Source organism: Somniosus microcephalus, chromosome 15, assembly GCF_052327205.1.
Source record: "Somniosus microcephalus isolate GS21.2 chromosome 15, FLI_Smic_1.0, whole genome shotgun sequence".
In the NCBI taxonomy this organism is placed as follows: domain Eukaryota; kingdom Metazoa; phylum Chordata; class Chondrichthyes; order Squaliformes; family Somniosidae; genus Somniosus; species Somniosus microcephalus.
The window spans coordinates 109,093,521-109,112,856 of NC_141001.1; the positions used below are offsets into that span (position 1 = coordinate 109,093,521).

At 48.7% G+C, this 19,336-nt stretch overlaps 1 pseudogene; it reads left to right on the plus strand.

Moving 5' to 3' along the window:
- The window catches only part of LOC147107144 (solute carrier family 13 member 1-like), a 79,139-nt pseudogene that overhangs the window by 7,035 nt on the left and 52,768 nt on the right, over positions 1 to 19,336 (plus strand).

Consider the following 19,336-nt stretch of genomic DNA (forward strand, 5'->3'; position numbering starts at 1 on the left):
GGTTTGTTAAACACGATTTCCCTTTCATAAATCTATGTTGACTTTGTCTAATCCCATTGATATTTTCTAAGTGTCCTGTTATCACATCCTTTATAATAGACTCTAGCATTTTCCCTACTACTGATGTTAGGCTAGCTGGTCTGTAGTTCCCTGTTTTCTCTCTCCTTCCTTTTATAAATAGTGGGGTTACATTTGCCACCCTCCAATCTGCAGGAACTGTTCCATAATCTATAGAATTTTGGAAGATGACAACCAATGCATCCACTATTTCCATGGCTACCTCTTTTAGTACTCTGGGATGCAGATTATCAGGCCCTGGGGATTCATTGGCTTTCAGTCCCATTAATTTCTCCAGCACTATTTTTTTACTAACACTAATTTCCTTTAATTCCTCCTTCTCACTAGAGCCTTGGTTCCCTAGCATTTCTGGGAAGTTATTTGTGTCCTCTTCCGTGAAGACAGAACCAAAGTATTTGTTTAATTGCTCTGCCATTTCCTTGTTCCCCATTTTAAATTCTCCCGTTTCTGACTGTAAGAGACCTACATTTGTCTTCACTAATCTTTTTTGCATTGTAATGTAGGAAACGCGGCAGCCAATTTGCGCACAGCAAGCTCTCACAAACAGCAATGTGGTAATGACCAGATAATCTGTTTTTAGTGATGTTGATTGAGGGATAAATATTGGCCCAGGATACCAGGGAGAATTCCCCTGCTCTCCTTCAAAATAGTGCCACGGAATCTTTTACGTCCACCTGAGAGAGCAGGTTTAATGCCTCATCCAAAAGACGGCACCTCCGACAGTGCAGCACTCCCTCAGTACTGCACTGGAGTGTCAGCCTAGACTTTGTGCTTAAGTCCCTGGAGTGGGACTTAGAACCCACAGCCTTCTGACTCAGTGACGAGAGTGCGACCCACTGAATCACGGCTAACACTTTAGGGACTTTACCTAGTCTGCTTTAGGCTAGCGTGAGTAGTCAAGACGACACGCTTGCAATACCCAATGAGTCCGTTGCATGTGAGTTATTTTCAGTACCAATCTCATGGGCACTGCATGTAATGGGTTATATCAATGCTTTTATGTGTAAAGGTTATTAATTGGGTTTGTGTTTCCTGATACTTGAACTTGTATTACATGATGTGTTACATGGTATAATAGTTATACCATTACAAAACAGTGTATCCACCCATTCCCCACGAGAAACACCATAGGAGACACATCAGTATAAATTAAAGACTGGACTTGCATTTATATAGTATCTTAGCATGTCTTTTAGAAACATTTCACAGTGGATTAATTTTTTGACGTATAGCAACCTCTGTTATGTAGGCAAATGCAGTAGCCAATTTGCACACAGCAAACTCTCACAAACAGAAAATGAGACAAATTACTAATTAATCAGCTCCTGATGGTGTTGGTTGAGGGAGGAATGTTGGCCAGGACACCCGGATAACTCACCTGCTCTTCGAATAGTGAAATAGGATCTTGTGGCGACACGCCACCACTGGACATAATCCGCTCACGGCGGCACGGACAGTTTAAGCAGACGCCCCCAGCCGGGGGCCCTTTCCTCCAGCAACTTGTTTCCCGCAGGGACAGGCTGCCGGGAGCACTTCCTGTCTGGGGAGTATTTAAGTGGATGCGCGGGCTTTTCCAGTTCCTCTTTGCCATGAGGTTGAATAAAGCAGTCGTGTTTTACTAACTCCGGTCTCGACTCCCACGTTTGCCGCGGTATCTCAACACTGGTGACCCCGACGCTCAGGACGAATCCTAAGCTAGCATGGCGGATACAAACGCAGTCACGGTTAAACTACCGGACTTTTGGGAGAACCTGGCCAAAGCCTGGTTTGTTCAAGCTGAGTCCAGATTCCGGCTGAAACACATTACAGTCGACGCCACAAAGTACGACTACCTCGTCTCCTCTCTCACCTACGCCACAGTCCCCAAGGTTTGGGCAGCGCTGCAGGATCCACCAGTGGAAGGCAAGTACGAACATCTGAAGGCTGCGCTCCTTAAAAAATTTCAAACGTCCTCTTACCAGCGCAACTGCCAACTCCTTGACCTCCCCGGCCTTGGTGACGCTTCACCGTCGGATCTGCTTTCCCACATGCTGTCCCTCTCGGACGACAAAAACACCGGCGCCCTCTTTCGCACGCTTTTCATTCGGCAGCTCCCCGCCAGCATCCGCCCGCTCATTGTGGAGTCTGGCTCCACGGACCTGAATGACATAGCCGAAAAGGCCGACCGGCTGCTCTCTGCGCAGTCCGCTCGCGACGTCGCGCCCGACCTCACAGCAACGACCACGCGGTCTTCCCGGCCCACTAGGCCCGACCGCCCTACCACTCCGGGTCACTGCTACTACCACACCCGTTTTGGCACTAGGGCCCAACGCTGCACGCCACTGTGCACTTTCAAACCCCCCCCCCGCACCGGCCCCCGCGATGGCCGCGGGGCAAAAGGGGCCTCTACTGTACGTCACCGACGACAGAACCAACCGCCGATTTCTGTGCGACACAGGGGCCCAGCACAGCATCACCCCCGCCTCCGCCCTCGAAATCCAACGCGGCACACGGGATATCACGCTGGCCGCAGCCAATGGCTCTGACATCCGCACATATGGCACCCGCATGGTCACGCTCGACCTCGCAGGCCGCCGCTACCGCTGGGAGTTCCTCACAGCCAGGGTCCTCTGCCCACTCATCGGCGCTGACTTCCTATGCGCCCACGGCCTCCTTGTCGACATTCCGAGGCACCGCCTCGTCGACATCAACACTATGGCCCCCATCCCTGGCGCATTCACCCCGGCCCGTTCGGCCGGCCTGACGACCTACTGCCTCGCCAGAGCCACGGACGACTACTCGGCACTTCTAGCCGAGTTTCCCGCCCTCACTAACCCGACCTTTTCGGCCAAAGCCGCCAAAAACGGTGTGGAGCACTATATCCCCACCACCGGCCCCCCAGTTTCTGCCCACGCCCGCAGACTCAACCCGGCCAAGCTGGAAATCGCACGGGCCGAGTTCACCACCATGGAACAACTCGGCATCATCCGCCGCTCCAGCAGCCCTTGGGCCTCGCCCCTCCACATCGCCCCCAAGCCCGGTGGAGGCTGGCGCCCTTGCGGGGACTACCGCCGCCTCAACGACACCACCACCCCCGACCGATACCCGGTGCCACACATCCAGGACTTCTCGGCCCGACTGGCCGGACGAACCGTCTTTTCCAAGGTCGACCTGGTGCGCGGTTACCACCAAGTCCCCGTACACCCCGCGGACATCCTCAAAACGGCCGTCATCACCCCATTCGGCCTGTTCGAGTTCCTGAGGATGCCCTTCGGCCTCAAGAATGCAGCCCAGGCTTTCCAGCGCCTTATGGACTCAGTCCTCCGGGACCTGAACTTCCTATTCGTCTATCTAGACGACATTCTCGTGGCCAGCTCCTCCAAGCAGGAGCACCTCGAACACCTTCGCATCCTGTTCGGGCACCTAGCCCAACACGGGCTCATCCTCAGCCCGGCGAAGTGCCAATTCGGCCTAACCGAGATCGGTTTTCTCAGTCACCACATCACCCCTGCTGGGGCCGTCCCCCTGCCCAACAAGGTGCAGGCCGTCCAGCAATTCCCCCGCCCCAAAACCATCAAGGGCCTCCAGGAGTTCCTCGGGATGGTGAACGTCTACAGCAGGTTCATCCCCAGAGCTGCAGCCCTCATGAAGCCCCTATACGACTCCCTCCGAGGTAAATCCGGCAAGATGGACGTAGCCTGGACCACTGACACGTCAGCCGCCTTCGACGCCACCAAAAACGTGCTCGCCGATGCCCGGGTCGCGCTCACTACCGACGCCTCCGACCACGCGGTCGGAGCCGTGTTCGAGCAGTGGGTCAATGGCGTGTGGCAGCCACTTGCCTTCTACAGCCGCCAACTGCGCCCCCCGGAGGTCAAATACTCTACTTTCGACCGCGAGCTTCTCGCGCTCCACCTGTCGGTCCGCCATTTCAGGTTCCTCCTGGAAGGCCGCCCCTTCACTGCGTACGTGGACCACAAGCCGCTCACATACGCGATGGCCAAGCACACCGAACCCTGGTCCGTTAGGCAGCAACGCCAGCTCGCGGCTGTGTCCGAGTTTACTACGGACATCCAGCACGTCTCCGGTAGAGACAACGTTGTCGCCGACTGCCTTTCCCGTCCCGCCATCTGCGCGAATCACCTCGCGGTCGACTACGCGCAACTAGCAGCGGCCCAGCTCACGGACCCAGACCTCCTCTCGGCGGCTACCAGCCTGCCAGGGCTACGTGTAGCCAAGGTCGCGCACGGGCCCGAAGCCACGGCAGTCACTTGCGACGTCTCACTCGGCCAACCCAGGCCGGTCGTCCCTGCAACCTGGCGCCGCCACATCTTCGACGCGCTACACGCGCTCTCCCATCCGGGTGCCCGCGCATCCGTCAAACTCCTCTCCCAGCGTTTCATCTGGCGCGGCCTCAGCAAAGATGTTCGGACTTGGGCCACCTCCTGCCTCGCCTGCCAACGGGCTAAGGTACAGCTACACACAAAAGCACCCCTGGGAGACTTCGAGGTACCCAGCCGCCGCTTCGACCACGTACACGTCGACATCGTCGGTCCTCTGCCGCCATCGCAAGGCCACACTTATCTCCTCACGATGGTCGACCGCTACACACGCTGGCCTGAGGCAGTGCCGCTGCCCTCCACCACTACAGCCGACATCACCAGGGCGTTCGTTAACACCTGGGTCGCAAGGTTCGGCGTACCAGCCGACATAACCTCCGACAGAGGCGCCCAGCTCACCTCCGAACTCTGGACGGCCACAGCACGCAACCTCGGGGTGACGCTCCACCGAACCACGGCGTACCACCCGCAGGCCAATGGGCTGTGTGAACGCTTCCACAGGTCACTCAAGGCCTCACTCCGCGCCGGCCTGCAGGACAGTACCTGGACTGACCGCCTACCGTGGGTGCTACTAGGCCTACGCACCGTGGTCAAGGAAGACCTCCAGTCCTCGGCAGCGGAGTTAGTCTACGGACAACCGCTGCGCGTCCCAGGCGAATTCCTTCCGGAGGCTACCACGCCTTGGTCAGCCGAACAGCAGCGGCTCAACTCTTTCTCTTCCGCTCAGCAGTTCGCCCCACTTCCGGTCAACCGACACGGCGAACTCGCACCTCACGTCCCGCCAAACTTACAGCAGGCGCGCTTTGTCTTCGTGCGACACGACGCGCACCGCGGGCCCCTGCGACCCCCGTACGACGGACCGTACGAGGTACTACAAACCGGGGACAAGGTCTTCAAGCTGCGACTTGGCGACAGGGTCGACACAGTCTCCATCGACCGGCTCGAACCAGCACACACAGAACCAGGGGAACAGGTCCCCGTGGCCCGGCCTCCAACTAGAGGCCGTCCCGCCAGCAAGCCAGCACAGCCGGTGGCGAACCGCCCGGCCCCACCAACTAGACCGGCGACCACTCAGAGCCGCTCCGGCAGAACCATCAGACCACCGTCACGACTCGTCCACTCCTCCTAAGCGGATTCTGGGGGGAGCTCTGTGGCGACACGCCACCACTGGACATAATCCGCTCACGGCGGCACGGACAGTTTAAGCAGACGCCCCCAGCCGGGGGCCCTTTCCTCCAGCAACTTGCTTCCCACAGGGACAGGCTGCCGGGAGCACTTCCTGTCTGAGGAGTATTTAAGTGGATGCACGGGCTTTTCCAGTTCCTCTTTGCCATGAGGTTGAATAAAGCAGTCGTGTTTTACTAACTCTGGTCTCGACTCCCACGTTTGCCGCGGTATCTCAACAATCTCTATAATATCCACCTGAACAGGCAGATGGGAGATCAGTTTAACATCTGGTTCAAAGGACGGAACCCTCCCAACAATGCAGCACTCTCTCAGCACTGCACTGAAGATTCAGCTCAGATTACACGCTCGGACCTGAAGTCACGACCTTCTGGAATGAGCCAACCTGACAGATTCTTGATGGTTGCACTTTTAACGTATTTGTTACCAAATTTCTGAAACTAAATAGGCGTTGTTGCCAAGTTCAACCCACCTTTTACCTTAATTTATCAACCGAGTATATTTTCATCCGGCCACTAACGAGAAACAAAAAGTTTATAGGGCAACTGTAAACGGGGTTTCTCTGCTACAAACCTTTTTTGCTCGCCTTCGTGATCAGAGGGTTCGATAAGGTAGATGTAGAGAAGATGTTTCCAGTTGTGAGGGAGACCAATTCTAGGGGCCATAAATATAAGATAACCGCTAATAAATCCAATAGCGAATTCAGGAAAAACATCTTTACCCAAAGAGTGGTGAGAATGTGGAACTCGCTTCCACAAGGAGTGGTTGTGGCGAATAGCATAGCTGCATTTAAGGGGAAGCTGGATAAACACGAGGGAGAAAGGAATAGAATTATATGCAGATAAGGTTAGATGAAGAGGGATGGGAGGTGTCTCCGTGTGGAACATAAACGCCGGCATAGACTGGTTGGGCTGAATGGCCTGTTCCTGTGCCGTATATCCTATGTAATGTAATCTATCTAACTTCACATTTAGCAAGAAAACTGGCTGTGTTTTTACATACATAGAAGTTACAGCACAGAAACAGGCCATTCGACCCAACCAGTCCATGCCGGTGTTTATGCTCCACTCGAGCCTCCTCCCATCTTTCCTCATCTAAATCTATCAGCGTAACCCTCTATTCCCTTCTCCCTCACATGCTTGTCTAGCCTCCCCTTAAATGTATCTACACTATTCCCTGAGGCACAGTGTCAGCAGTGGCTCAGTGGGTACCACTCTCGCCTTTGAGTCAGAAGGTTGTGGGTTCGAAGTCCCACTTCAGGGACTTGAGCACATAAAGCTAGGCTGACACTCCCAGTGCAGTGCTGAGGGAGTGCTGCACTGTCGGAGGTGCCGTCTTTCGGATGAGACGTTAAACCAAGGCCCTGTCTGCTCTCTCAGGTGGATGTAAAAGATCCCATGGCCACTATTTCGAAGAAGAGCAGGGTGTCCTGGTCAGTATTTATCCCTCAATCAACATAACAAAAACAGATTATCTGGTCATTATCACATTGCTGTTTGTGGGAGCTTGCTGTGTGCAATTTGGCTGCTGCATTTCCAACATTACAACAGTGACTACACTTCAAAAAGTACTTCATTGGCTGAGAAGCACTTTGAGACGTCCGATGGTTGTGAAAGGCGCTATAGAAATGCAAGTCTTTCTTTCTTTATACTCAACCACTCCCTACTTAACATTCTCACCACTCTGGGTAAAAGAAGTTTCTCCTGAATTCCCTATTGGATTTCTCGGTGACTATCTTATATTGATGGCCTCTAATTTTGCTCTTCCCCCCACAAGTGGAAAGATACCTCTGATTGTTTTAAAAGTTCTGTCTTATTTTCCCACTAGATGGCAGCTGAGTATTTTAAAGACTCTTTCTAAAGACCTGCTGCTGTTTGGGGTGGCCTGCTTCTCACAGCTCGACAGATATGGAACCTCCACCAGGGAACAGTGCTCAGGGTGCTGATGGTGGCAGGAGCTAATGCAAACTGCTAAAACAAAGTGGCAATTCATGTGATGTTTGTCAAAATACAGGGCATATTATTTTTTGTTGCAAAAAGGGGATGTCCTTGTCATATTTTAAAATATGAGCTGTTACGTTGCTAAATGTTTGCAGCCCCAGGCATTTTTTTGACAACGATAATAACAATTTTATTAATAGAGTGAGTAAATACGCCGTCCCTTAGATTTGCATGTCAGTGTTATTTTAGCCAGTTTAAAAAAATAAAAATAAAAAAGAATTGCGTTATGTAGTGTATGTGCCTTTAAGTCAGAACTACTTTTACAGCTCCTGTATACTGTAGTACCGGCAGTGACCACACCTGTATATAAGCTTTGCGCATGCCTCTGTACCCCCAGTCTTGAGACTACCCTCCTCCAGTAAAGACCTGTTTATTGTTAATTTACAGCATCCGTGTGATTATTGAATAACAGCATATCCTCAGAATCACGGATCTAACACGTTAAATTCAGGCTGCATAACACCACAAGCAAAAATCTGCTTTATGTTTTTGAAATGAGTAATTCACCTTCTGTTATCTGCCATTTCCTCAGTCCCCTGGTCCAGTTGCTGTATTAACGGTACTTAATCATGTAACAATTTAAATTTTAATATTTTGAAACATAAATTACTTATTAGTTGCATGTCTAGAGTGCTTCTTAATGGTGCATATTTTAAAAGGGTAAGGATTAATTTTAGCATAAGGCTAAGAGGAGATTTGAAAGAGGTGTTCAAAATTCACGAAGGGTTTCAATAGAGTAAATAAAGAGAAACCGTTTCCAATGGCTGACGGGTCGATAACCAGAGGGCACAGATTTAAGGTGAAATTATGAAAGGTCTTGATAGAGTGGATAGAGAGAGAATGTTTCCACTTGTGGGGAAGAGCATAACTAGAGGCCATCAATATAAGATAGTCACCAAGAAATCCAATTGGGAATTCAGAAGAAACTTCTTTACCCAAAGAGTGGTGAGAATGTGGAACTGGCTACCACAGGGAGTGGTTGAAGTGAGTAGTATAGATGCATTTAAGGGGAGGCTGGACAAACACATGAGGGAGAAGGGAATAGAGGGCTATGCTGATAGATTTAGATGAGGAAAGACGGGAGGAGGCTCGTGTGGAGCATAAACGCCAGCATGGACTGGTTGGGCCGAATGGCCTGTTTCTGTGCTGTATATCCGATGTAGTCCAATGTGATTGGCAAAAGAAACAGAGGCAGCACGAGGAAAAAACATTTACGCAGTGAATTGTCCGATGGCGGTGGACACAGAGTCAATAGTAGCCTTCGAAAGGGAATTGGATAAATACTTGAAGAAGAAATAATTGCAGTGTTATGGGGAACGAGCGGGGGAGTGGGACTAACTGGATTGCTCTTCGAAAGAGCTGGGGCAGACTCAATGGGCCACATGGCCTCCTTCTGCGCTGTACTATCCTATGATTCTATGCAATGTTGGCTTTAGTTTTACAAGATGTGGCCACTGATTTTTCTTTTTCAGGTTTAATTTTGGGGAGTGGAATATTTGAGGAAAGGCACCTGATGTGTGAATTGCTTTATAAGTGAGCCTGTAATGGTAATAATTTGTTGAGTGCGATATAGCTGAGGGGCGTGCAGCCTGTGAGTCCAAATGACAAAGCTTGTTTTTTCACACCCCCCCCCACTGTGCTACAATGCTTTCACATTAAAATTAAAATCGCCCTAAAATTCAGACACAGCTTCATGTGACTTGAATTCTGGTCCAGCTCCACCCAAAGTTTGGATCTATCTTGTAGAGATGAATGTTCTCTATTTCAAAAAAACATATATAAAATATTCCTACAATGTCAGAAAGTTGAAAGACTTGCATTTATATAGCGGGCTGGATTTTCATTGAGGAGTTGGGCAGGAGGCGGGACTACAACTTTCGGGGTTGTAGTCCCGCCTCCATCGAGTTCTAGCCAACCCAGGCAATTTTGACTTGATTGACCTTGTTGAGCCCACCCAGTGTGCTCAGCAGGCCAATTAAGGGCCACCCGGCAACAGGTGATGTCACAGATTGATATTTCATCTGTCAAGACCTTTTGACAGATGTAATATCAGCGTTTCACAGCTGTTTGAAGCTGTCAAACACTGACAATCTGTATTCTAAGTTAATCCCTTCCTCTCAGGATGATTCAGAGATCTCTCCGGAACAGAAAGCTGAATGCTGGAACCGTTGACATGCTTTCTGTACCGGTGAGATGAGGGACTCCTGAGACCTGAAGGAAGGAAGGCTGTAAAGTTATGTAAATGTAAGTAAAACTTCTTTAAACACTTTAAACACACCAAACACACTTACCTTTGCACTCATGCACTCATCACTCACCTGAACACCGGACATCTTGACCCCTCCAAGCCCTTCATCCCGACGGCCCGCCTCGCTCCAAAAAGTACTTCATTGGCTGTAAAGCGCTTTGGGACATCCGGTGGTTGTGAAAGGTGCTATATAAATGCAAGTCTTTCTTTATTAAATGGTGTAAGTTATAATTGTATGTAAACATTCTAATCAAGAGTAATCTCCTTGTTGCATGGACTGAATGCTAATAAGGTCATTGTTACTATATTACAGGCACTATCCTGGTTGCCAGTATGTTAGCCAGTTGGCTCATGGTTCCTCTTTTCAGTTCCTGTTGCTCAAATAATTCCTCTTCTCTCTTGGATGTGGCTAAGTTGGCTCTTTAATGGCTTTGAGTAAGTAGGTCATTTGAGTTTCTGAACCATCCTAAGTACATAATAAATCTATTGAATACACGTATGCAGAATAAAAATTAATTTAATATTTAAGAATTGACCTACTAAATCCAATGTGTTCAGTGGATTAAGAACATTAAACTATTGTGAATAATTAATAATTGAACACACCTCTCAGTTCCTAATGCTGTATTCCTTATTGTGATCTATAAAAGCCTTAAGTAGCGAGAAAGACAATTTAGGTGCTTTTGGAATGCTGGTCTTCATGGAGGGGGGTGGCCGCAGAAGGAGAGTTTCTGTTTTTTTTAGTGTTACTCCTCACAGAACCACGTGAGGTGGCGGCAGAAAGACAGTTTGGCTTAGAGGTTCCGCTACTTGGCACTGACCAGCCCAATCCGCCTGAAATCGGCCAAACCAGCGCAAAAGATCACGGAATCTTAAGTGCAAGTTGCGTTGAGCGTAAACCGGGTTTCCGCCATCTTTAATGCTGGTTTAAAAAAAAACATCAGGCTGGAAGTCGGCCCCGGCCTCAAAATGGGCCACTCCTCCAGAGCGAATGAATGAGGATGGCGAGTTTCCACCGATTTGCGGCCGTCGGAGGAGGCTCTTCAAATTTCGCTCGTTTTTTTTTTCCGGCGCAAAGGCACTAGTAGACACATAAGAAACTGACTAGTATACACCCAATGAAACTCGTGAATGCTTCAGTACAGTTTTATAAAGTCAACTTCAGTTATTTAAAATCGGGTTACTCACAGGCAGAGGACCGGAACACTCTTATTTTAAAAATGCTTATTTTTTTGTGATAAACCCATTTTCGGCTGTATTAGTGAAACGGCACCAGGTTACCACTCTTAAATATATCAAGGAATATTTCTCAACGCAAGGGGGAAAAACAAACAATTACATTCCATTACGCCATCCGATTGTGCTGGCTCATGGAAGATTTTACGTTTGTGGTTATGTAAATGAGTTTAGGCGGAGACTTCAACCATAATTTCACTTCAGGGAAAAACAGCGCGATTTCAGGCACAATTTGCGCCCAGATTGCCGAATGCGCCCAAAGTGGAAACTCTGCCCCTTTATGTTTTTTTTAAGGAGTGTTACTCTGCACAGAACCATCTAACATGGCTGCAGAAAGACAGTTTACAATACGCTCATTGCGTGTCACTGTCCACAGGAGCTACATAACATGACTCAAGTGCACAGACCATTTTTACACCAGCTTCTGTTAAGCCTCTGCTTATTTTATCTTTTAATTTCATATCATTATAGAATCTGAATCAGAATTTTTTTTTGAAGCGAGTGTGGCTGCTACATCTGCAAGAAGCAAATGGCAAGTGATTACAGCACAGAGGCAGAACACCGTACTCTTACTCTGAGAATGTGGAACTCGCTACCACAAGTGTAAAGTCTGTGGATTGTGCAGTTAATAAATACACAGACTTCAGAAATAACAACAAACAGGTCTTTACTATTCGAAGGTCCGGGCGAATCTGCCCCAGCAATCCTGCTACAACACTTATATACTGGTGTGGTCACTATCGGTATTACAGTATACAGAAGCCAAACAAATAGTGCCACACCTAAAGTAGTTCCCTTAAAGGTGAACGGTTACATTCAATAGTTCCCTTAAAGATAGACGGGTACATACACTACAATCCTCCCTTTTTAGCTTATTACTTACAGAGTCCCCGTTAAACATACATATCTTCAACTTCCTATAAAACAAATTACAGATATAATCTCGGTGGAGTCAATGTCATATAAAACAATTTACAAATATAATCTCGGTAGAAACAGTTCACAGGTTCAGTCTCTGCGGAAACAGTTCATAGATTCAGTCTCTGATCTTGACTCGTTCCGAACAACATTTCTTTGGTGTAGCCGGATTACCTGGCTAGCGTGACTCCTCCATAGCCTTTTTCTTGACGTAACTGCTTGAACCTTCGACCTGTGAACCAGCAGTGCGGACTTTTACAACCAACTGGCTGTCTTGACATTTTCCAGTTTTTCAACTAATTTAGCTCCTTTCGTAATGTCCCGCCTGGAATGGTAGAAGTGCTAATATTTTAGACAGTTATTATCTTCTGCTTCTTCTTTTTCTTTTCTGCCTTTTTGAAACTCTCGGAGCTCCTTTCTCGGCTGCCAGCTGTAGCGCCACCAACTCTCTATGTTCCTTAGACCTTAAGTGCTTCCTCCGGATTTCAGCACTTTGAGAGTTTTCATCACAAGCTGGGCAGACCACATCCTCGTAATATTCAGTGTCACTCAACAGGTCATGGTAATATTCGGGTTCGTCCTGAGTTAGGTCAGCGAGAGAGACTTCTTCTTCCTCCTCACCCGTCTGGACGTTAGCTGACGGTGGTTCCTTCCCTAAACATCTTTCTTGAAAAGCCTTCTTCATGCATTCATATTCATCCCGCTCTTCCTGGGTTATCTGCCATTCCTTCACGGCGGACCTCATTTGTGAGTTCAATACCTTCCTTTCCATTGGTAATTGCGTTATCAGGCTATTTAACCCTTCTACTGAAGTAACGGTTTCCACATTCTTCTGTTCACCTTGACGTGATTCAACGTACTTTTGGCATCCTTGTAAAATTTGTGTTGCCACCTCAGCTATCTCCGTGACCTTTGAGAGCTCCGAACTCGTTCCCCCTGAAGATTGAAGCTCGTGTTCAGATTGTTCCCCTTGCAGAGTCTTGTCCTTCAGCATATGAAGGAGTTGGCTGACCGTTAACTCTTCCCTGGGAACACGGTGGATCAGAGTCTTCTCCATTTCCTCCACCTCTTTCTCCAATACTTCCACCTTACGTTCCTCTTGAACTTTGGCTTTCAGCGCTCGGAAAAGTTGCGCCCTGATGCTCTCTAGTTCATGTTCAGGGACCATTCTTACAGTGTCCTGTTCTTCCACTGAAAGGATTCCCAGTTGAATCTGTTCTTCAAGTTGTTGAACCTCGGTCATTGCCGCCTCATATTTGTCTTGGGTGTCCTTCAATGTTTTTATAAGTTCTTGGACATCCTGTCTTTCATGCTCTGCCATGAATTTCACCTCTAATTTCTCATCTATGGATGGAGCTCCTACCGATGAGTCTGCCTTGGCCTTGAGCTCATCAAGAATTTCCTGCAGCCTTTGGACTTCTTGCTCATGTTCAACCTTTAGTTGTTCATATGCTTCTACTGAAACTAGCTTTTCGGAGGCTGCCGAGTTAACCCCCTCCAGAATTGTAGCCTGGGCCTGTTCATACTGTTCTTTCAACTTCTTACACTCTGCTTGTAAGGAGTCGTAGAGAAGAACTGGAATAAAATCCTGGCTCCCTGAAGATTCCTCTTCCTTTGGTTCATTCTGTAAATATTCTAGTTCCTGAACAGCATCAGGGGAATGTGATTGGTATTTGACCACGATGGCTCTATGGTCGCTCTCTGCTTGAGCTAGCTGTCTCTGTAGTCTTTCCAGGTTCTCCCATTCGGTGTCCCAGAACCTTTCCATATTTTTCATCTCTTGTACGAGACGGTCACTCAACTGTTCTAATTGTTGTCGTACTTTGACATAAGTTTGCGTCCGAGCTCGGTGTTCTTCCGTCATGGATGAATCCTTTGCTTGAACAGGCTCAGAATTCTCTGTCAACCTGGAGTTCTGCTCTGCAGCTTTACTCTTCTTGGTACCATAAGTCCTTCTGCATGTCTTCGTTTTCTTTCCCATCGTCGGCAAGTCCCTTTTAGCCTTGTCTTCCATATTCGATTTGGTCTTATCATCATCCATTTCAGAATCTGAGCTAATAGCTTGCACCGAGTCCTCCCTCATTATGGCTTTTAGGTAATGCCATTCCATGTCTATTTTCTTAATCCACTCCCGTCCTAGAAGTGGTGGTCCTCCCTCAGGTAATACGTACAAGTTCATTCTTGGGTGTTCTTTACCCCTATCTCTCACCTTGACTCTTATTTTCCCCATGGGGTATACGTTATGCCCCGTGTATGTCTGTAATACGAACTTGGTATTTCTTAAAGGTATGTGAGAGAATAGCCGGTGGTAGTCCCTTCGGTTGATGACTGATAGAGCTGATCCAGTGTCCAGCTCCATTCTTACTTGGACTCCAGCTATTTTTAGTATGACCCAGATGGCCTGTAGATCCGTTTCTTTACCCACATTGTGGATTCTCAGCCTACCCAGCTCCTGGTTGTTTGGGTCTGAGTCTGAATTCTGTTCGTCTGAACTCTTCTCAGCCACCTTGTGTACCTTGTTGTACTTTTCTTGCGGTGACTTCCTTTGATTATTGGTCTTTTTCCTGGACCGGCATACCTTCGCGATGTGACCCAGTTTGCCACATTTCCTACACTCTTGGTTCTTAAACCAGCATTGATTCTGGTCATGCGTTGTCTTCCCACAACGGTAGCATTTTGTTGTGCTTGAAGTAATTTGGTCCACCCCGAGTGCCGCCGCCTTTAGTTGCATTTCCGCCGTTCCTTTCGCTGCGGCTTCGTGCGATGCAGCTATAAGGACAGCCCTGTCCAGTGTGAGGTCGTTCTCTTCCAGTAGTCGCTTCTGCGTCCCTTCTTTGGACAATCCGCATACGAACTTGTCCCGCAGCGCTTCTGTCAGATTCCCTCCGAACTGGCAGTATTTCGCTAGCCTACGCAGTTCGACCAAGTATTCCGCATTGCTTTCGTCTTTCTTCTGCGTTCTTGCGTAGAATTTGAATCGTTCAGCCAGCATCAGCGGTGTGGGGTTCAAGTGGTCCTTCAGCACAGCCACAATTTCTTCGAAGGTCTGATCCGCTGGTTTAGCTGGTGCTATTAGATGCTTCAAGAGCCCGTATGTTTTTGCCCCCATCGAGTTTAGCAATGTTATCGCTTTGTCATCTTCCTCTATTTTGTTGGCTTCGCAATAGATCTCTATGCGTTCCACGTACGTGGCCCAGTCTTCTATTTCAGAATTAAAGTCGTTAATATTCCCTCGCTTAGGCATCTTTCTTCCCTTGGGAGCAGCACCAGTATTTCTTATTTATTTATTTGTTTCCAAGATGGCGGTTTTCCCGCGAAATCGGCGGTTTCCCGCTCTTTCCTTCTCTCCCCGCCCACTTCAATGGCGGTATGTCAATCAAGATGGCGGTTTTCCCGCGAAAATGGCGGTTTCCCGCTCTTCCTTTCTCGCCCCGCCCACTTCAATGGCGGTTTCCCGCCTCTGGCGTCTTCTCCGCCTAATGGCGGCTTCCCGCGTTTCTTCCCGGTGGAAGGGGTACGCTTCCCCCTCAGCGGACAGGTTCAGCCGCTGGCTGGCTACCGCACAGCTCCCCTTACTCGGCTATGTCTTTTCCTCCCGCCCGCACGGCTCTACCGGCGCTGGGTACACCCCGTTAGCGGAGGACAGTTCAGCCGCTGGACTGGCTCCCGCGCAGTCTCTCTCTCCGTACCCGGCTCTGTCTCTCTCACCCGCACGTTCGATGCTACCGGCCCTGGGTACCCCGTTGGTGGAGAACAGCTCACCGCTGGACTGGCTCTCGTGCAGTCTCTCACCCCGTTTTCGGCTGTGTCTCTCACCCACTCCCGCACGTTCGGTTTTGCCGGCTCTGAGTACCCCGTTGGTGGAGAACAGCTCACCGCTGGACTGGCTCTCGCGCAGTCTCTCACCCCGTTTTCGGCTGTGTCTCTCACCCACTCCCGCACGTTCGGTTTTGCCGGCTCTGAGTACCCCGTTGGTGGAGAACAGCTCAGCCGCTGGACCGGCTCCTCGCAGTCTCTCTCTCCGCACCCGGCTCTCACCCGCACGGTTCCCGTTCGCCTCCCCAGCCCTCTCGCAGACCAGTGTTTCCCTCCCCGGCTGCGGCTGGGTTTCTCCTCCCGCGCCTACTCGCAGGCTCAGCGCTTCGTGGCTGCGGTCGCTGCCCGGATTTTTCCCGCCGATCACGGTCCGGCTGTCACCCGACGCCGTTGGACCCGACTTTTGACCGGCTCAGCTCCCCCTCGACCGAAGTCGAGTGCTCTGCCCTTATCCTCCGGATATTCTCTACACCTTCCCCTACTCACAGTCTCTTCGGCCGCCTTGTTCCCTGCTGATCGGCTCACTCCGCACCGTGGTAGAAGGGTAGTCAGTGCCTGTTGCTAATGGAAGCTTTTGTTGCTAAAGTCTTCCACCTTTCTCCTGCTGCAGCCTCGTGTTTTTTTCCAGCAGCACGACGAGGCGGTTGCCTCTCTTCGACGCTCTTCTTGCTTTGGTAATCTTGCCGCAGGGTACGATCGGACTCGTCGCCACTGTAAAGTCTGTGGGTTGTGCAGTTAATAAATACACAGACTTCAGAAATAGCAACAAACAGGTCTTTACTATTCGAAGGTCCGGGCGAATCTGCCCCAGCAATCCTGCTACAACACTTATATACTGGTGTGGTCACTATCGGTATTACAGTATACAGAAGCCAAACAAATAGTGCCACACCTAAAGTAGTTCCCTTAAAGGTGAACTGTTACATTCAATAGTTCCCTTAAAGATAGACGGGTACATACACTACAACAAGGAGTGGTGGAGGCGAATAGCATAGACGCATTTAAGGGGAAGCTAGATAAACACATGAGGGAGAAAGATATAGAATGTTGTGCTGGTCGGATTAGATAAGAGTAGCTATTCACAGTGGCAGAAGGTCAATAGTGGTGTTCCACAAGGATCAGTGCTGGGACCACTGCTGTTCACAATTTACATTAACGATTTAGACTTTGGAATCAAAAACACAATTTCTAAATTTGCGGATGATACCAAATTGGAGAGGATAGTCAATACTGAGGAGGACGGCAACAAATTACAGGAGGACATTAATAAACTCGCAGAATGGGCAAATAATTGGCAAATGAAGCTCAACACAGATAAATGTGAGGTATTACATTTTGGTCGGAAGAATAGGGAGGTCACTTATCACTTGGAGGGTGCGAGTCTAGGTGGGGTATAGAAACATAGAAACATAGAAGATAGGAGCAGGAGTAGGCCATTCGGCCCCTTGAGCCTGCTCCGCCATTTAATGAGATCATGGCTGATCATCCAAGTTCAGTACCCTGTCCCTGCTTTCTCCCCATATCCCTTGATCCCTTTAGCCCTAAGAAATATATCTAACTCCTTCTTGAATATATTTAATGAATTGAGAATATATTTAATGAATTGTGGAACAAAGGGGTAGAGAAACAAAGGGATCTCGGAATACAAATACACAAATCACTAAAAGTTGCGACATAGGTTAGTGAGGCCATCAAAGAAACAAACCAAGCACTAGGGTTTATTTCTAGAGGTATAGAATTGAAAAGTAGGGAAATAATGCTTAACCTGTATCGAACCTTGGTTAGACCACACTTAGAGTACTGCGTGCAGTTCTGGTCGCCATATTATAAAAGGCTCTACTCTTTACACTTTCATTCTGTTTTACAGCTGCCAGGAAGCAGTCACTCTAACTATGTTAATACTAATGGCTTTTTCATGGTTTACACGGGATCCTGGATTTTTCCCAGGGAGGGCATCTGGTTTCGGATTTTAAGTAGAATCGATGTATCATTGGGGAAATAATAAAATAGCTCTTTATTAGTGGTCAGTGCTGGGGCCACAGCTTTTTTTGAATAACTGACCTGGATATGGGAATACAAAGTAGAATTTCTAACTTTGCCGATGACACCAAACTTGGGGGTGTGGCGAACAGTGAGGATGATACCAATCGACCCCAACAGGACATAGAAAGGCTAGCAGAATGGGCAGGCAAGTGGCAGATGGAATTTAATACAGAGAAGTGTGAGGTGATGCATTTTGGCAAAAGGAACAGGGGGAGGCAATATACACTTAATGGCACAGTTTTAAAGGGTGTGTAGGGACAGAGGGACCTGGGAGTTAATGTGCATAGGTCCCTGAAGGTGGCAGGACATATTGAGAGAGTGGTTAGCAAAGCATATGGGATCTTGGGCTTCATAAATAGAGGTATTGAGTACAAAAGTAGAGAAGTTATGCTGAACCTTTATAAAGCGCTGGTTAGGCCACAACAGGAGTATTGCGTCCATTTCTCGTCACCACACTTTAGGAAGGATGTGAAGGTCCTTGAGAGGGTGCAGAGGAGATTTATCAGAATGGTTCCAGGGATGGGGGAATCTTAGCTACAAGGACAGGTTGGAGAAGCTGGATTTGTTTTCATTAGAGCAAAGGAGGTTGAGGGGTGATTTGATAGAGGTGTACAAAATTATGACGGGTTTGGATAGGCTAGACGGGGAAAGGCTGTTCCCATTAGTTGATGGGACAAGGACTAGGGTTCACAGATTTAAGGTTTTGGGCAAGAGATATGCGGGGGGGGGGGAATGTGAGGAAATACGTTTTTACGCAGCGAGTGGTGAGGAATAAATGGCTCTTTTACCGAGTGGCAGGCAGTGACTAGTGGGGTACCGCAGGGATCGGTCCTTGGACCCCAGCTATTCACAATATATATTAATGATCTGGATGAGGGAACTAGATGTAATATCTCCAAGTTTGCAGACGACACAAAACTGGGTGGGTGTGTGTGCTGTGAGGAGGATACCGAGAAACTCCAGTATGATTTGGACAGGTTGGGTGATTGGGCAGAAGCATGGCAGATGCAATATAATGTGGATAAATGCGAGGTTATCCACTTTGGTGTCAAAAACAGGAAGGCAAATTATTATCTGAATGGCAATAGATTGGGAGAAGGGGAAGTGCAACGAGACCTGGGTGTCCTTGTGCACCAGTCGCTGAAAGTAAGCATGCAGGTGCAGCAGGCGGTTAAGAAGGCAAATGGTATGTTGGCCTTCATAGCGAGAGGGTTTGAGTACAGGAACAAGGATGTCTTGCTGCAGTTGTACAGGGCCTTGGTGAGACCACATCTGGAGTATTGTGTGCAGTTTTGGTCGCCATATCTGAGGAAGGATGTTCTTGCCATGGAGGGAGTGCAGTGAAGATTCACCAGGCTGATACCTGGGATGGCAGGAATGATGTATGAGGAAAGTTTGGGTCGATTGGGCTTGTACTCGCTGGAGTTTAGAAGAATGAGAGGGGATCTCATTGAAACTTATAAAATTCTAACAGGACTGGACAGACTAGATGC